This window comes from Acomys minous (genome assembly GCF_964271855.1).
Source record: "Acomys minous genome assembly, chromosome: 18".
In the NCBI taxonomy this organism is placed as follows: domain Eukaryota; kingdom Metazoa; phylum Chordata; class Mammalia; order Rodentia; family Muridae; genus Acomys; species Acomys minous.
Window position 1 is genome coordinate 9367767 of NC_140501.1, and position 20825 is coordinate 9388591.

The following is a 20825-nucleotide window of genomic DNA, read 5'->3' on the forward strand; positions in this document are numbered from 1 at the left end:
ATATATATATATATATATATATATATATATATATATATATAAACTACTCTTCAGCTGTCTGTCCTGGCATGATTTTCATGCCTGTAATACCAGCTTTTGGTATTTGAGGCATGATACTTACAGAGTTCAAAGTCCACTTGAGTTATTGAAGGATGACTTATCTTAAAGTTTTATTTTTAATAAAATAGTATTTGAAAATATTTTAAAATGCTTAGTTCAGCATTTGCTTGTTGCCTTTGCAGGGTTTCCAATTTTCATTCAGTTCAGTTCAAAATGGTTTCTTTTTGACTAGTATATATTAATTTCACAAAATGGTCATATTCATATATGCATTGCATTTACATAGTTTTTTTTTCATTTTGTCTGTCTGTCTGTCTGTCTCTCCCTCCCTCTCTCTCTCCCTCCCTCTCTCTCTCTTTTTCTCTCTCCACATCAGCGCCCCATGCCATGTAGGCTTTGATCTTTTTAAAACATACTTTGTTTGGGGTTCTTTAATGCCTCTACCATCCTTCATCCACCCTTAGTAGGAGAGAAAGGATCTTAATGGGGACAATGGAAGGAGACCTATTTAGACTCGATTCCTTGGGGTGTTTCTACTCTTCCTCATCAGGATTCCAGCAGCAAAGACAGAACCAGGAACAAGCAGCATGGGAGGAAGGACAGACACAGCAGCCCCTTTGAAATCCTTTCCAGAGTATCTGTCTCTGGGAAACTCCAGCATTGGTGTTTTGGAGCTCAGAGTTTGGTCTTTCAGTCACTGTGCAGTCACCACTGTCTGATACTGGTCAGACACAGCATGTGATCAGGGCCACCGTCTTGGATCCTTTCTTCTGTTCTCTTATCCTTCCTACTTGTCCCACTTGTCCCCTTCTTATTTCAAACACCCTTCAAGCTTTCATGTCTTTAAAAAAGTTAGTTTCTGCACATGAGACAAACTATGTCATAGGTTTGTTTTTCATGTTAGTCATAAATATTATTTTTGAATCAAGACAGGCTTTAAATATGAACAACTGAAAAGCAGCACAGACACAAATCCATGGACACATGATGGAGATGTGAATTTGTGGACTTTCCACAGTTCCAACATTGTCAAAAGCAAGACATGACTACAGTGAACCTAAGATAGTTCCACTATGCTTGAGAATATTGCATTACCTGACACTCAAGCTTTCCGTTGTACCTCGGGCCAGCCAGTAACTGCTGAGTAAGTACATCCTCATGTAATTATCACCTTAGTCCAAATGGGAAGTGAATGTGATGGCCTCCACTACTGGTCATCTTCTTCAAGTAAACACATGACACTACAAAGCCCGCAGTGTCCTCCAGGGTCCTCTTTTGTTATGACAGATTCCATCCTCTTCTACAACCCCACACCTCCAATGGGCCCATTCCTTTCTCTAAGGGAATAAAATGCCTTCAGAAAATACAAGCTACTTTCAAGATCTCACAAAGTGTTATGAAGAAGGGTTTTGTGAGGCAGAATAATGTTTGAATGTTTACTGTGTACTATGTCTTAGGAATTTAGTAATCGAGAAGGAAAAAGATAAAGGTTTTTTATACTAATTCACAAGATAAATAACAGCATTCAGGCTTTTACAAGATCTTTGTAATATAAATGAAACATATATGGAAATTAAAGGGTAGATGGTGGCCCCCATGGCTTTGGTGGTGGGCATTGCAGAAGACATGCTCAGATGGTGAAAATCTTTAGCTGTGCATGATAAATCAGTTTTGGAGATCTTATATTTAGTAGGGAAACTGTCATCTGCTGTCATTTTTTTTTTCTGCTTAAAAACTGAAGAGAATATATCTCAAGTGGCCACATCACAAAACGGGTAACTATGAGAAAAGTGACAGATATATTAATAAGCTTGGTTGCTGTGATCATTTGAAAATGTGCATCAAATTAGCCAGCTGCATGCCTTAAATATATTCAGTTCCTCTATGTTAGCCATACCTCATTACAGCTTAAAAAGAAAACAAAGAGTCCACTGGACAGCTAGGTAAGCTTTGGAATAAGGTGATATGAACTGACCATGTAATGCAAACTCTGAAAGGTCAATTATTTTTTTTTATATTTTTGTTTCCCAATTTTCTTAACTTCAGCAGCAAGAATATGATTAGGCACGTGTAGGAACTGCCAAATATACCTCTTAAAGGTGCATTTAATTTTTATTTGCATGTGCATATGTCTGTGTCTACATGTTTGTATGTATGTGTGAGGGCTGTTTTCTGTGGAAGCTAGAAGGAAGGAGGGGATTCCCTGGAGCTGGGATAACAGGAGATTTTAACCTCCTGGGTGCTGAGACTCAAACTCTGGTCCTCGGAAACAGCAAGTGCTCATGACAACTGAGCCAACCTCCAGTTGTATTGTCAATGACTTACCTCCAAATACTTTCTATTTGACACTAGAGTACATAGATTTCACTTGTTACGACACACAGATCCACACCAGCTGCTTCATCCTACTGTTTTAATATGAAATGTGGTACAGACATTAAAACAACAACAACAAAAAGCATAGCTTTTATAATCTTGAGTTTTCCAACTTCTGGCAAATCCGCATCTGTTTCTTCTAAGCATTTCTTGGGTAGTCCAGATTTCAGAGTTTGATTCCCCCTGGCCATACAGATATTCTTGTATCGGTAAGATAATAACAAAATTAAGGGCTTTGTTATCAGCGTTTATATTTTCTCTTTTGAGGCAGTGGTTTCCTGTGTACTTGAGTGCATGCCTCTGTGTGTGTGTGTGTGTGTGTGTGTGTGTGTGTGTGTATGTGTGTTCATGCAAACACATTTGTGTCATTCAGTGTAGGTACCCCTCATTGTACTGGGGGAGAACTTCAAAGCACATTTCTAAAGTTAGAAACATCCTTACTGAAGAGTTACCATTCTCTCTCATGTATAAAGCACCAGAATGTCTTTAGTTTACACATATTCTTACCTTGAAACTATAGTATATTCACAAATGACATCACACTGAGAAAATGTAAAATTAAAAACACTGTTTCTAAATTCTCCTCACTTTCTGTAGTTCAGAAGGACAGTAGCAGCCTGAAAGTGCATAAGTTTTCTGATATCTCAGTTTTTTTCTTTTCTTGTGTATGTATATGGGGTGTGTGTGTGTGTGTGTGTGTGTGTGTGTGTGTGTGTGTGTGTGTGTGTACATTTATTGCAGCAGGTGCTCATGTGTGTGTGTGTGTGTGTGTGTGTGTGTGTGTGTATGTGTGTGTGTGTGTGTGTGAGATGGGGGCAAGGTTGATGTTAGTAGTGTTCCTCAGTTGCTCTCCATCTTATTCTTTGATGCTTGTCCGCCTAGCTGTTTTGGCTCTAGGATCTGTGTCACCTCCTGTATAGACAGGGCACTACACCAACTATACATTTATGTGGTTCTGGGAATCTGAAGTCTATTCATTATGCTTGTATTGCAAGTCCTTTAACATCTGAGTCGTCTCCTCAGCTATAATATTTCTTAATGTACTACTAATGTTTCAGAGGTAGAAGTGTGTCCACTGCTGTTTATTTTCACTCCTCACTTTCTCAGCTTTTCCACAGTCTCTCCATGACTTCACTAAGGTCAGTGAAATGAAATGAAAGAAAGGCACAAAAAACATACAAACAGGCACAGAAGCCTTGGGAAAAAGTCATGCGGGGGGGTGGAAAGCCTACAAACTACAAGGATTCTGATCCTCTATGTCTGGTCAATGCTGTGTGCCTTCTGATGCTTATTTGTATGAAGCCAATTGACTCAGGCATGAGGGTCCAGAGACTTCGGCTGTGGGTCTGGGTGGGTCTCTGACAGAAGATTTGGTTGACATTAGCAGGTGAAAATGTTGACTGAGTAGGGCATATAAGTCTCCTCAACTAGGCTTCATTTAGTCAGTGGAATAATAGGACCTCATTATTAGTTGATAAAACATCAACCAAAAAAGAACGGAATGGTGGACCTGAACATAGTAAAAGAATTCTTCTGGACCATGGTGTTCAAACTGCCTGCTTGGCGACTGGAGGACTCTGGCACCCATGGCTGTCCAGCTTGCCCATTCACCTGAATTTTAAAGACCTTCCAGGCCCTCTAATAATGTTAGTAAGTTATTTATAACCCATCTTATCCTTTCTTTTTAAACCCATCTTATCCTATGTGGTCATGCACACTGTTGGTTCTGTTTCTCTAGAGAACCCTGACCTTGTCTCGTTCTCTGCTCATCCACCCTTACTTGTCAGAGAGCACCTCACCTTCACTGTCTTAACTTTGAGAGTGGACCAGCTGCCTCGGAATCTGTTGTCTTGACAGAGAGTCTCTAAATCCTTAGCCTCTTTGTCGGCCCACGGAAGCTGGATCCTTGATAATCTTAGAAATACTATAAAAATTATTAATGGTGAAACTTGATTATAGGAACTAAGAATACTGATCTTACAGCAGATCCTGGAACCAAGGCAGAAGCTATGGTATACATTCTAGCTGGAGATGCTTGGCTAAACTACTCTTCCAAAGCTGAATCAGTAGCTGGAGATGCTTGGCTAAACTACTCTTCCAAAGCTGAATCAGAAAGAAGGATTATTTTTTCAGGGCTTCATCAAAAATAAACATTATAAGCAATGTTTTCCAAACAGGAGCACATTCACTTGTTTGCACAATTCTGATGGTTGGAATGCAATGCAGGTGAACTTTAAGCCCAAATGGCCTTGTGGTTCTTTTCTTTTCTTTTCTTTTCTTTTTTTGATTGCCACATCAATGTATTTAGGTTCATGTTTATTTTACTTTAAAGTCACGTCTCTGGATTACGGACAGATGCTAATTTGTTTAAAAATTTTAATGGATAAGAAAATGACCTGACATCAGTGTAAATTTAAAGAAACCAATTTGGTTTCTATGATGTTCAGCTGAATATCTGGAATCCAAAGTCATTTTTCACTTCAAGTCTGTTTATAAACTAAGGCATAAATCTTTACTTGATAAGAGGAACAAATCAATAGAGAACAGAACACATTTATATGTTCTTGACGGCACTACACCTAGGGAATGGAACATTTAGCTTGACCTAGTGCCCAGGAAGAGCCATTCAATTCCTTTGTGCTCAGAGAATATAACGCAGGAATTCTGAAAATTTTCTGAAGTAAGCACTTCTATTTTTTAAGTGTCTCTAACCATTTTTTATGAGTACAAATTTTGATAGATTTTCTTATTTTTAACACGATTATATTTCCTTGTGAAGTGCTGAAACAAACAGAAAAAGAACACAGTGTCTCTACTTAAAACTGAAGGAAAACTACTTTGACATTCACAGCTGCTAGACAAAGTCATTATTTTTAAGAGCAAGAAAATGCTAGAAAATATGAGCTACAGGAATGAGGAAAGGAAATCATTGTGACTTCATATATTGAATAGTAGCTCAAATGAACAGATATGAATAAAAGGTTATGGCCCAACAGGTCAGTTAATGAAGCATATGTCTGTCACATTTTGAGTTGGTTTATATCTTAGTTGTGAAAATAATGAAGAATTATCTTCATGTTATGTATCCTTCCTTCTGTCTAACGGAATGATTAGTTTTCTCCTTTTTACTCCCCCACTGAAAGATCCCAGTGATTTGCTACTTGAAACAGAGTCCTGAATTGGGAAAGAGCCACTTTTCACTGAAACTTTCTGAACTGTGTACTATTTGCACTGGTAACAAGTCTGTGATTTCAGAAACAATTGGTAGCTGCAAACACAAGCAGGGATGTATGCTTCCTCCAGGCCGCCGAGGCCACATGGATCTACCTCAACCTTGACAGGCCATACGCTCTCACCTGGGCTTAAGTATATTTTGGATGCCCCATGTGGAGTTGAACTTTTAGAACTCCATCTGTCTGTTACACATTACGACAAAATGTATTTGTTCCAGCCATAGAACACAAGCTTAATGTTTATTTTCTGACATTACTGAAAAAACCACATTGAAGGGAACTCAGAAAACAAAAATGCTACAACTATGAGTCACACTGACTTTGAGAAAGTGGTCCTTTATTTAAGTTATTTCTTTATACTTCACTAAGTCAGTATTTTTAGTCTTCACATTATTCTGTAAACATTAGACTTAAAATTATTTCCAGTCATATTGGGTCTTTAATACACAAATGTTAATTTGTCTTAACATATAATACAAGCATGTACTTATATATGCATGTGCATATGATGCGTGTGTGGCTGTGGGGTGTGTGTGTCTGTGTGTGTGTGTGTGTCATAGTTTTGAGTAATGGTTTCTAATCTGTGATGCTCATTGTCATTCAGAGTTTATCAAATTGTCCTATGGATGAGATCAATCTGAAGGAAATGGTCTTTGCTCCAGACCGTTTCTACTTATAATTATTATTTTTTATGATGTCATATGGTACTTGAGACAGTAGTTTACTGGTAGAATTTTCCGTAATGAATTTTCCCCCATAGCATTCCATATCACTTTGGCTGAAAGAATCTGTGACATGTTTCCTATTATTGATGAGTCTGTAAGCAAAATACAGCACATGTAAGCACTCAAGCATAATATACTGAGTGTAACGGTTCATGGTGTGTATGCCTGTGTATCCGGTTGCACATCTGTGTATGGTACACATGTATATATATATATATGTACAGAATACAACCTCCGCTGTTCCTCAGGTGGCATCTAATTTAGCTTTTAAAAGCTGATGTCTCACTGTCCTATAAATTTGCTAGGATTCCGGGCCACAAGCCCAAGCTATTAATCTGTCTTCACTTCTGCCCCCCCCCCCCGCCCCATTGCTGGGAGTATAATGGCTATTGTGGGTGGCTTTTAAAGTATGGATTCTGGGACTAACCTCAGGTCCTCTTGCTTCTGAGGCAACAGGTTATAGCTGAGGTGCCTCCTCAACTCATGTGTGTTTTCTAAGAGCCCGAAAAACCTAACACATCTGGGAAAACAAAAGACTTTGAAAATGGTGTGATCCACGTCCCTGTTTTCAGATGGGGAAACTGTGTTTACATGACCTGATGAGCTCGGATTCATGGATGCTGTCACTAGATTCTAGCTTCCAATTCTACGCCATTTGTTGAAATGTCTGATGTATGACAATGGGACACATAGAATGAAGACACTAGGCTGGCCTTGCTAACTGTACATATGGACTTGGCTAAGAATTTTATTTACATTTCAGAAGGCTACAATGGAAACATTTATGGTTGAAGCTATTCGCCTCATGTGGAAGAAATGGTTTTGAAGAAATGCCTTGGAAAGCACAAGAGGATTAGAAGGTTTTACTAGATGTCTTTATTCTGATGTGTGGGTTTGTTTTTAGCTTGTTTGTTTTAAAATCTGTGTGACCTTGAGTGGTCTCTTTCACTCCTCTAATCTTTCATTTTTTTCTTGTCAGAATACCTGGGGAACATGTTTTGACAATATTTTAGGGGCTTTGGAGATGGCTCAGTAGGCAAGAACACTCAGACTGAAAGTAAAAGGACCTGAGTTTGATTCTACATCACCCACATTAAGAGCTGTGCATGGATGTGTGGCATTGCAAGCTCATCATTGGTGGGTGGAGACAAGTGGATGTCAAGAGCCTTGTGAATACTCATCCTGGACAAAACAACTTGATTCTAGTTCATTGAGACAGCATCAAATATTGGTTCTCTTTTTTCTCTTTCGACTCTCCTTTATTGAAAATATATTCTTCTCTCATACAATCTATCCTGATTATAATTTCTTCTCTATTCCTCCTAGTTGTCCTTCCCTACTTCTTCTCCAATCTGTGACATTTCTTGTTCAAGACAATATGGCTGAGTGACAAATGACAATTCTCTGTGTCCTGATTTGGCATCTGCCCACACATGAAGGAGTTAACACCTCAAACTCTCACATGTATGCAGCATATCCACATGTGACACACAGAGATATGCAAAACCCAAAATACACAGAAACCACAGACAGTACACATAGTATGCACACAAATGTATTGCCCACTGAAGTTTTCTACATGGATACAATACACAAGGCATCACGCGATACACTGTAAACCTTTAATTGTTTCCTTCATTTCTTCCTTCTCTTTTCTTACTCCTTTTGTTATCACAGTAGTATGCCTGCAATTGTTTTGTTTTTACTTACCAGATGAGTACCCTGTTTCTACATTTTGTTTGAAACCACTTAACTTATTGCTCTTCCAAACATTTTCTATTTGATGGTAACACTGGAGAAATGGTGTGTTTGAGACAAGTTGAATAGCCCTGCAGCATATTTAATCTTCTTCATGTGGAACACCTGCCACCTATCAGATCTCTGGAGAGAATTTCTTGAGAGTTTGATCAAGGCCGTGAGTTGTTCTTTGAACCATGGTTTTTCAAGTTTGGCTATTTACATAGATTTCACAGGCACTTATTAATTTCAAAGCAGGAATAAAGTCAACAGATCGATCATTCATCTATGGAGGCCTTGCAGACTTCCTAACCTGTTGGTTCTGTATGCTTCTGTCAAAATGGCCAATTAATACTTGATAAAACTACTTAACACAATGAATGTATTAGGATGAACTCTCTCTCTCTCTCTCTCTCTCTCTCTCTCTCTCTCTCTCTCTCTCTCTGTCTCTCCCGTGTGTGTGTGTGTGTGTGTGTGTGTGTGTGTGTGTGTGTGTGTGTGTGTATGTTTTTGAGACAGGGTTTCCCTCTGTAGCCTTAGCTTTCCTAGACTTGATTTATAGACCAGGCTGGCCTGGAGCTCACAGCAATCTACCTACTTCTGCCTTCACAAGTGCTGGCATTAAAGGTGTGTACCACCACGCCATGCTCTTCTGTGGTATTCTCACTAATATGTTATGGTTAATGTTTGCCATCCTGTACAGTCTAGAGTTCTGGTTCTTATATTGTGCTCATATTTGAACAATTACCGTTAGCATCAAATATTGTAATTAACTTTTGAATTGAGACTTAGTCTTACTATGTAGCCCTGGCTGGCACTTGTCTCTTATAGAGCATGCTGTCTTTGAACTTGAAGTGATCTTGCTGCCTCTATCTCCCAAGTACTGAGATTACAGACAGATGATACCAAAGGTAGAAGGGGGCAGTTAACTTGATATTGCCCATTTCCCCTGAGATTGGCAATTTCTAAAGTGAGTGACCACATAATAGATATTTGTGTATATCCTTTGACTTTCATAGAGCCAAAATCCCATTGGAATATGTGAATGTGTGAATGGGTTGGCCAGCTAAAACTACTGGAACATAAATGTGTGAATAGGTTGACCTTCTAAACCTAAACTGCTTAATTCCAATACCACCTGCTTAATCCATTCTTTAATTTAGAGTAATGCAAATGACCTGGCTGGATTCTATTATTAGACTTAATTGTATTCTCTAACAATGGTTCTAAGAATGCTCAAGCAAATAATATTTTCTTTTGCTTATTCTGGTAGCATATGGAATTTTAATTAATTAACTTAATACAAATAAAATAATCACAAACAATCCCTAACTTCACAGTTGGCAATAACTTAAAATTATTGCTATTATTTGCTCTGGCGCTAGCCATTTGATCAAGTATTTTTCCAATTTAGTAATTAAAAAGTAAGAATTGTTTTTATATCAAAGTACTTACTTTCTGAATGAGTAAATCCCTAGAGACACAAGCAGTTGATAGCGTGAACATTAGTAAAATCAAAAAAAGAAAATGCTAGCTGTGATTGAAGAAAAATTGTTAATTATATTCATGATGGTCTTGACAAAATTAATCTAAATAGAAAGTCTCATTCTAAATACTAACACTAATTATCATAAAACAAGGCAAACTATTTATACTATAAAGCATTATGTTCTTACTAGTTCTGTTTAAAACACAAATAATCCAGAATCCAAGTGTACATTTATCCATATATCTATTACTTCAAATTCAGATAAGTAAACATGTCTTGACTTCCACATCTCCTTTATAGTCTCAAAAAATTTATTTTCCCAGTGAATATTTCACTCTGAGAGGAGTTGATGATGTAAATTTTAGACCTACGATGACACGGCCTCAAAAATTGAGCTTTAGAAACCATTTGGAGTGGTGTTGAGTCTTCGCCACTCTAACCTGTTAGTCATAAAGGTGGTCATCATGAGGGAAGAATGTTATAGAAAGAAAACTGGAGTCTGAAAGGGAGACTCCTAGGAGAGTCCATTTCTGAACACTTGGAAGAATGTCAAGCTGTAGTCTGAATGGGAAGGGAACTGGTGGTCTATTCTGCCCTTTATTATTTTAGCCTAAATAGTAAGCAAGCAAGCAAGCTGAAACTCTGATGGTGAATCAGGGTATAAGGCTGTTATTCATGTAATAGAACATCACCATATCTCCCCTTTAAAACAAATGTGCAGCTTTGCTAGGCTAGACCAGGAGTTTTAGTCCAAACTAAAATAATCATTGCATGGAGTTTTTCTTTTTAATTTTTGTCTATGCATGTTCTAAAGTATCTCTCTGAACTTGCATGACTGGAGAAAATAATTTCCAGACTAATTCACTAGGATAAAGGGGCTTCATGGCTAGGCCACGCTAAGTATTCAAAACCCACATATCAGTATTTCTATGCAGAGACACGGAAGTCTGTATGTGTTCCAGGAGCACATGATAACATTTTTTATAGGAAGAAACGAAAAAAAGAAGACATAAAAACTAATAGCTGGGAGCAAAGAAAGCAGCAGACAGCTTTGCAAGGTAGCAGGATGCTGAATGAATCCAAATACTGCTGTGTGGGAGGTGAGTGCCAGGATGATGAACACTGGCCTTCTATCATTTTCTTTTGTCAGTTGAAATTTATCATTTTAGCTGCATGAAAGGTATTGTTCAATCAAGAATGAGAGAGGAAAGGTGGGAGGGAGAGGGGAGGAAGGGAATTGGGAGGGAGCAAGGGAGGGAGGGAGACACAGAGACAGAAAATAAGGATGAATGGATGTGTACCTCAGGCTCAGTTGGTAGAGAGTGGTTGTTCATTCTCCAAACAACAAGAGAGCAAGAGCAGTTCATGCAAACATTCTTAGCTGAGGTTGAGGATGCTATTTTTAGTGAAAGCAGAGATAGGAATGGGGGAGATGGCTTGCTTTACATGACTTGAAAGGTTTCTAGTAAGAATGAATTATCTTATATTTCTCTAAACATGGAAGCCTTGCTTACAATATAAAGAGATCTTTCATTAGTCACCATAAAAGAACAAGCAAAAAGGTTTTGATTTTCAAGAATTCTGCCAATAATAGTGCTATGTTTACCCAAATCATATGTCTGGAAATTTTGTTTAAGAGAAGGCTGAAACTTCAAGAGAACTCAGGAAATTCAATACATAAGCATAAGTACACGGGCATAGGGGTAGGGTCGGCTCTTACTTCTAAAAGGACTGAGAAAGAGAGATAGGAAGGCTAAAAAATCCATGTACAATAAGTGACTATTCCACCACATAATTGTTCAATCTTTTAGTAAAGCTCATAAACTCATAGAATAGTGTGTGTGTGTGTGTGTGTGTGTGTGTGTGTGTGTGTGTGTGCGCGCGCGCGCGCGCGCGCGCAAGACTTTTGGTAACAGAGGGCAAGCTCAGCTTTGAAAGTGTTGTGCTTTACCTTTCCTCCGTATGAGTGGCATCACCTTAACTAATTCAGAGAAGGAGGACACAGAAACAGAATGAGAAAAGAAGGCATGCAGAACTGTGCTTGTGCCCATTAGGGTATTAATTTAAGGTGGATTTTGGATTATATGGATGCAGATCAATATTTACTTCCATGTACCTAGATCTTAATTTATTTATTTTTTCATTAAAAACAGTTTTTGTTTATGCATGTGGTGAGCCTGTATGTCTTCTGCATGTATGCAGTGTTCACAGAGGCCAGAAGAGGGCATCTATCAGATCTCCTGGAATTGGATTTACAGTGACTGTGAGTGGTGGATGCTGAGAACCAATGGAGATGCTTTTACAGAAGAGCAGTAGCTACTCCTATCCAGTGAGGATAAACTGAAGAAATTTAGAGTGTACCCTTAAAGGAAATGCCAAGGTGACTATCCCTTCTGCTGCCTTACTTCCATGCCTGCATGAAGTGAAGGAATGTCTCTGTCACACAAGCCTACCATATGCTGTTACCACGATGTGAAGTGTCACAGCCTCCTCTGAGGCCAGAGCAGCAGGGCCCTGGAATGAACTCTCTGAAACTGTGAGCCAAAGTGAACAGTTATGTTGCTTATCTTATGCATTTGTCACTGTGACAAATGCTAACATGTATTACAGCTAATAGCATTTACAGCTCTTGATACTTATAGACAAACTATCTTTAAAAATGTTATTGTGTTCTACTCTCATGAGATGTGCAAAAACATCTTCTCATTCACACATCACAGAATAAGAAACAAATCTGTCATCCGTAAATTCTGTGGCTAAATTCTTATTTAAATGTAAATTTAAATATTTAGAAGCCAAGTATTTTGAAATTATCATATTTTTGCATGACTCCCCTAAAATGTCATTAACTTAAATATTAATTATTAATTATTAATGATCATTACTGACTAAATTTCTTGTCATTTTTGGAGGTATGTATGTATTAGTCTTTTCATTATTATGAGGACTGGTGTTTTCATAAACCATATAAATAATTCACACAGTTAAGAAAAAGAATTTAATAGCTATGAAGAAAATGGATAGGTAGTAAACACAATGCCAGTTTATTTCCCCAATCACATAAATTGTTTAAAAAGATTTAATCACCATTCTGGGTCATCTTATAAGAAAGTTGTCTGGGGTCATTTTTGTGATCATAGAATGATCCATCTCAGCCCCACTTTTGAAGGGGCTTGCAGTGTTGTTGATTTCAGGGATTGACTGTTATTAAAAAACATTATTATGAATAACACACACACACACACACACACACACACACACACACACATCAGTTGAGTTAAACTAGAAATTGGTTAGAGAAGATTCTAAAGGAGGCAGAGTTGCCCGTCGACTACCATCTGAGCAAAGGTCTTGGTCTTCTCCATCCTTGGTTCATGTGGGGCCCATAATATGTGGAATAGGGCCTACCTCTGACATGGACTCTGGTGCCCAGTTGTTGGTCACTCCCCGCTGGTGGGGCAGCCTTGCCAGGCCACAAAGGAAGAGGACAGAGATAGTCCTGATGAAACTTGATAGGCTGGGGTCAGATGATTGCGGAGGAGGGGTCCCCCTTTCTGAGGACTAGAGGAGGGGGGAAGGGGAAGAGACAGGAAAGGTGAGGTCAGAGGAGACAAGGGAAGGGGCTATAATCGGGATGTAAAGTGAATAATTAAAAAAATAATTTAAAAAACAAGATTCTAAGGAAAACAAAACCCTCATCATATACTTTGATTTGTGACTACTGAAGAAACAAACAAAAATCGATCTGCTTATTCCCCTTGAATATTAACTGAAACATTTTAGAAGAGAGAAAAAGAGAATTATTTTTCTGGTAATTGTTTTGTAATGTCAATGGCAAAATGCACTTGAATTATTTAGGTATACCTTTATTTCAGTAAAGTTAGAGTTTGACCAGTGCTACACTTTAATTTCTTAAATATAGTTAAAACACCAACTCACCAGTGATTCATACCTAAGATGCACAAACCTTTTAAAGTGTACATTATGTGAATACACATGGCATGGATTCTAGAAGGAAAAGTGGTGACAAATGAAACATCAAAATCACATTATTTAGTTGCCTGTTTCTATTTTAATCATATGCATGAAGAACTAGTTATGAATTGGCAAGGCTTTGCTCACACTTCCCGAATGCTGGGTGTCAGCATTTATTTACGTATGTCCTACATGGAAACGGCATTCCGTGAGGCAGGGCTTTGCTTTAATGCTGCATGTTATAGGCAGAAACAAACACGATGCCGACTTTCAACAATCTTGTTAGGCTTTCCTCTTGTTTCATCTCTGGAAGTTGCTTGTGAAATGATTATATAGGTTACAATTTCTGAGCCCTGGGGAGCATAAGAAGGTTTTTTTTTTCCCTTTGATTTTAAAAGTTTAACTACATGCACATAACAATGTGCAGTCCATCTTTATGCAAATGGTTCTAAAAGGCAGTGCGCCTGGAGGGCTGTTTTACGGCATTATTTGGTTTTATATCTTTGCAATCAACACTATAGAGCTCACAGGGCCATGTAAATTCATGAGTGACTTTTCTATTGAAACACAAACAAGGTTACTTGCTCTTGAAGATCAGATTGAGATAAAAGTAGCAGTTTCCATAATGTCACGAGAAACAATGTGCACAGCGTCTTACAAGCCCCCCACCCCAAGAAAACCTATTGATTTCACCTTTGAAAATGTGCCATTGATTTTTTTTGCAGGGTTGTAATTTTAATACTGATTCTAATGGAGGCATTTCAGAGGATCTCTACCAGCAATTCCCACTTATTTCCTTTTACCAAGGTCTTCTGAAGCAATAAAGAGGGTTTCAAAACTTACTGTATTTCCAGTGGCCACAGTCAGTGTCTCCAGCAACCACACTTACACACAGACCATGTATAATTTTGTTTCCCATTAGAATATTTCAATTGACATAACATTTTAAAGATATTGTTTAGTATAAGGAGATTATATTTTTCTTCATTTTTTTTTTAGGAGACATGACTTCCTTGGTCATTTCTTTTTCCCCTTGCTTATAGTGGTTTTATGTTGTCATTGTTTATCAATTTTGATCTACACAACTGGAAGAAACATACACTTAATTGCATACACTTCAACATAGATCTTGTTTTGGGCCAGTGAATAGGTTGCCCTATGCTCTGTGTGTAGAGAGCTACGGAGATGGAAGCCTAGCTTACACTGAAATTGACCACCTAATTTGAGGCTGGGTACCTTGGGGAACCCAATGTTAGGCTACATTGCCACAGTCTCAACCAGACTTCTCTAAGCCTATCCACACCTTTAGCTGTTTACCACCCCCAAACTTATACAGAGGAGCAGTTGCTTCTCCCATGTTATCAATAAGGAAACTGAGTAAGAAAAGACATTATTTGCTTGCCAAAGTCAACACACAGAGAATAGACAACTAAAAGTCAGAGCAAAGATAGAGTTCTTCTTACTGCCATAAGCGGTGTCACCTAAATTCAAGAGCATCTGTCCCTCTGGAACTCTTAATAAAGCAAAATCACACATGGATTAAAGGAAAGTGAGATATTACCTTCTTTGCATATGTTTTTCTTCTTAGATTTTCACAGTTCTGAATAAATTCAATTTAAGCACTTATAATGCTGAGCAGAATGCTACAACTTGCATTCTTACCAGAAAGCCTAGGGTTAAATCTGTCTGTCTTTCCTTCTTTCTTTCTTTCTTTCTTTCTTTCTTTCTTTCTTTCTTTCTTTTAGAGAGGGTTTCTCTATGAAGCTTTGGCTGTCCTGGACTCACTTTGTAGACCAGGTTGGCCTCACACTTACAGAGATCCACCTATTTCTGCCTCCCTAGTTCTGGGATTACAGGCGTGTGTCACCATGCCAGGCTCTTCATCATTCTTCCAATGGTTGTAAAAAGTACTTGAGGAAGAGTACTTTTCCTCTTGACGGCACTTGTTGAGACACAGCTGAGGAAAAAAAAAATCAGTAATCACTCAGTCTTATTGAAACCATGGTGGCATGAGGAGACAAGAAACACAGATACGCCAGGGGACATATGGATCTTCCATCATCCAATTATGATATGTAACTGTATAATGTTATATAAATTATGTAAGGATGAGATGCATTTCCTTTGATAATAATGGGAAAGAGGGCTTGGATGTATCCCAGTTGGTAGGATGTTTGCCTAGCATGCATGAGGCTTTGTGTTTAATACCTAACACTGTATTAAATATCGTGTCATCACGTATGTTTACAGTAAGGGACATGGAGGTATGATGAGCAGAGCTTTAAGGGCATCCTTGCTAAATGGAGCACTTGGAGCCATCCTGGATTATATAAAATATATGCCTGAGTTAAATCATTATTGTTTAATTGAATTAAAGTGCAAAAATTTAAGGAAATGTACATTACCACAAAGGATGACTTATACTTATATTGTAGAAATAAAACAAGCTTGCTATGAATCCAAGTGTCCCACCATTCCTTTTGAGATACTCACTCTAATGCATTTGATCAATATCCAATCAGACTGTTTTTTTATACTTTATTAGAAGTCTATTTATGGCTGCATAATGTGTATAATTGATTTATGATTTGACAAATTTGTGTAATTGATTTTAATCTATAAGCAATTATTTTGCATGTTGTGTGTCTGGGTTGTTCTGTACATTCTGGTGTCTCTAGTATGACATGAGAAATTGTTACTCTATCAGTTGCTGGATGACACATTATTTAATATCATGGTGATTATGACTTAATAAGCACCTTTGCACATATATTTTAGTGTGTCAAAGACAAAGTGTCTCTTCAGGTTAACCAGATACCCTATGCACGCCAAGTTTTAAGACAGGAAGCCCTAATGTGACAAACATCCCTTAACTGAGTCACAGTTTCATGTTTATTCTCTTATAACTTGAACTAAACTATCTGTTAGTATCTCATGGCCAAAGTATATAATGAAGCAAATGTTTTGGATTGTAGAGCCAATGTTTCACATCATCTTCAAAGATTTACTGAATATACTAAAAAGATAGGCTTAAATTTTCCTTCATCTGGCCATTGACATTTATCTTCAAACTTGCACATTTAATTAACAAATTCTCCAGATTTAAGCCTTTCAATTAAATTGACATGACTATCGTGGTTGTTTGAATGAAAAATATCCAAATAGGGTAAGGCCTTTGAATTCTTGGCACAGGTTACTTGCACTGTTTGGGAGGAAGTACAACCCTAGGATTGGTCTTTGAGAGTTGGAAACTTACTTCCACTTCTAGTTCACTCTCTGCCTCACACTTGCTTTTGAAGATGCACTATCTCAGCTCACTGCTCTGGCCCTGACAGCATGCCTCCTCCCCCATGATGGACTCATCTGGAAACATGATAAAATTAACTCTTTCTTCTTGAGAAAGAAGGAAGTTCTCTGAGTATGTTATGTTGAGCATGGTGTTTTATCTCAGAACCAGGAACTGAGCTAATACAGCCACTAATTAATAAGCACTTTTTATGCCTTCAGGAATACTCTTGTACTCTTAATCTTTAGGTACCTGGGCCCCATAGATGCTGTGTCTCTATGGCAACTACTTGCCGCCACCATCAACCTGCTGTAAACTATGTCATACAGGATTGTTAATGCTGTTTCTTTTGTTACACATGAAATTAATTTTTTTTCCGCTTTTGGGGACTATTCAATACTCCTTGTTTAAACTTTGTGACAGTGTGTTATTTCTTCTTTGTTTTCTACCTACCTGCTAATTTTATACCAATCTGTTTTAATACCAAATAAAAATAAGAGACATAAATGACTGAATACGCTCCCATTAGTTATTTAAAATAGATCACAAAGATTCAAAGTTAGTAGCTTAGAGATACATAGCCCAAGAACAATGAAATAAAGGGTCCTTTGCATATCTCAGGCTAGCAGCCAGGGCCCTTAATGTAGCATGTGCATACTGTTGAAAACAAATAGCAGGAAGGAAATTTGATGTTCTTTAGCTACATTTACTGCTCTTGACAGGTTTGGCATACATCAAATCACATGCTGACTGGGGCAGCTGCAACTTCAGAAGTTTGTGGTTAAGTATCTTTTTAAAAATGTAGTGTCCAGGTCTCTGTCTCTCTCTGTCTATGTCTCTGTCTCTCTGTCCCTCTCTTCTCTGTCTCTGTCTGTCTGTCTGTCTGTCTGTCTGTCTGTCTGTCTGTCTCTGTCTCTGTCTCCCTCTTACCAACATTGGGAAGCTGAGGCAGGAGGATTCCAAGTTCCAGGTCAGCTTAGGCAACATAGTGAAAGACTCCATTGCAAAAACAAAACCAAATAAATACTGAAAGAAAACAAACCTTATTTAAATACAATTTACTTATGAATTTCAAAGAAAGCTACAGTGATGTAATTTTCATATACATTAAAAGATGTGGAAGCTTGTCAAGCCAACTGTCTATCCCACACCTCCTTGGGTTCAAATACTTAGTAAGTATAGATGTATTCTGTCTTTTTAAATTTAACTTTGAGCTTTGGCTTAATGGTATTTTCTATGTGTTCTCAATATCTGTTGGATATTTATCATCTCTTGTAATTTTTATCTTTTGCATTGTCTTAAATTTTTCGTTTGTATGTTATTGTATCCACAAGGTTCTCTCCAGCATCCAGTGCTTAGACTAAAGTGGTGTGTGTTATACTATTGCTGTCAGCATCCCCTCCCCCTGTGTGCTGATTTATAGACTTAGATTGGGTTGAGCAGCATAGTGAGCCTATAAGCGGGCTGCACTTTGAGTAACATTTTTTTTTTACTGTGATTTCGTCTCTCTGTTTAGTGTAAAGTGTGACTCATGAGTGGCATTACTGAACCTGCTTATGAAGATTTTTTTTATTGTACGGCGTTTGGAGGAACATAATGTGAATACTACAAAAAGCGATCTTGTTTTTATTTTTAACCTTGTCCTTTTCCTTGCCCTTCCATGTTCTGTATTTTAGTATCATAATCTTTTCGCCACCCACGTAGCTCTCCTTGACAAAGAACACCACCTCTCTCTTTCAAGTTCTCCCACCAATGAATCATTGCCATTTTGACCTCCAACAGCTTCTGAGAAATTCTATTCTACTCCCTCTCTTATTTAAAATGAACCTCAGTTTGCACCAAATTCAACTGAATTGCAATTTCTTGGCTTAGTCTATAGAATTCTGACTTGCTAATTGTTTTATATATCTTTCTAAAAAACAATTTTAGGGAACAGATGGCTGCAACTGCCCAGGATCAGCTGCCAAAACTACTACTCAACCAGCAGCACTCTCTGGCACTTACACTAGTTCCTTGTTATGAAATCCCAGGGAACAGGTTGATAGAATTAGGACAATTCCTTCTTTACGGTCTTTTGACTCTCATATTTTCTAAAATAAAATGTAGCTGCAATGTCCACAGTCACAGCTATAATTTTAACACCATCCTGACCAGTGCCAGTGAGTAAACTGTCAACAAGAGTCTGAGATAAGAAAATGAAATTTTTTATTAATTATAATATTATTATTAGATACTTTTTTAGATTTAGTCACAGATAACCACTAATTCATGTAGCAAATAAATATTCACAGGGAATTGAGACCTAGGTTACACCAGACTTCATTTAATGAACTCTGATATAGAATAAATTACTTGCTTAACCATTTTATTTTTTAATTTTTTATTTTATTTTATTTTATTTTATTTTTTTGTTTTTTGTTTTTTTGAGACAGGGTTTCTCTGTGTAGCCTTGGCTGTCCTGGACTCGCTTTGTAGACCAGGCTGGCCTCGAACTCACAGCGGTCCACCTGCCTCTGCCTCCCAAGTGCTGGGATTAAAGGCGTGCACCACCACGCCTGGCTTTGCTTAACTATTTTAATTGTAACAGAATTTTTATGGATAAACCTACTATTCATATTATTTTCATCAGATTCTCTTCTGTGGTTGCTCTCTATATACTGAAAGCTAAAGGAACTCCCCTGACAGTCAACATTTATTAAGTATCTGTCTTAATAAGTGAAATGTTACTTTATCCACTATGACTTTCAAAAAGCACACACTGCCTTGAAATATTTCTTTGGGGTTATTTTCTTTATATGGATGGAAACCATGAGAAAACTTCCTTCATGTGGCACAAGTCAGCCCCAGTGAGGTTGTTGCTTTAGGTGCAGTGTCCTCTAATTTTGGAGATGAATTCAATCCCCTCTATATACCCAGTTACAAAAATATAACCTTGATGCAATTTGTAAAAAGAAATCGATGCGAAGTTACATATTTCCTGTGTAGCCTTCATCAGAATGGCGCTCACAGTTGACGAGTGACCAGAGGTAAACTATCTAGCGAGCTTTCTAATGTCATTGCTTGCCTACCCCTCAGGCGTCCATCACGTTACTTACTCAGTGCCTTCTCCTAGGCGAAGCTACCACGTGACATCCTAGGCGTAGCTACCACGTGACATCCTGCCAGATGCCCCTGCGCTTTATTCCGACACCAATGGCTGCTGAGAAATTGATACTTTGGCCCCACTGTGGAAAACTGATGTGCTCATCGTTATCAAAACTTACATTTCTTTACCACCTTCCCTCCCAGGGTAGCACTGTCGCCTCCTTTCCAGGTTGTTCTCTGCTCTTGAGAGCAGCTGAAGACAGAATCACATTGTGTTTAACTTGCCACAAGTTTGCCATCTTATATAGTCCTTTAGGGATGGAAAATAACAACTCAGAGCTGTGATCCAACCTGAGCAATCACACTGATTACACCCCAGCAAATGTGATTAATCTAACAAGTGTGGTAGTTCCCGGAGTCAGCATGTGGAGACCGAGGATGGGAACCTTGAGTTCTCCTTCCTGGAGTGTAATATGTTATGCTATACTCACTCCCTGATGTTTGTAGGTTGGCGCACAGTTAGTGAAACCAAGTTATTCTAGCTTCATTTCCCTTAACCGTATAAAACACCTTGCCCTAAAGCAATTTAATGGTGGAGAGAATTTATTTGTTTTATAATTCCAAGGTATAAGCCACCATTAAAAAAAATGGAACAGGAGCTTTAAGTATTATACGTCCAGTCAAGAGAAGAGAGACAATAGAAGTATTTATCCTTGCTTGCTGTCTCTCATCTGGCTTTCTTCTGTGCTGTCCAATTCAGGGTCACCTACCATGGACTAGATGTTCTTACACCAATCGGCCAGCAGGTGGTGCCTAACAGCCATTCCCATTGGACCACCTGATCTAGATAATTCTTCAGT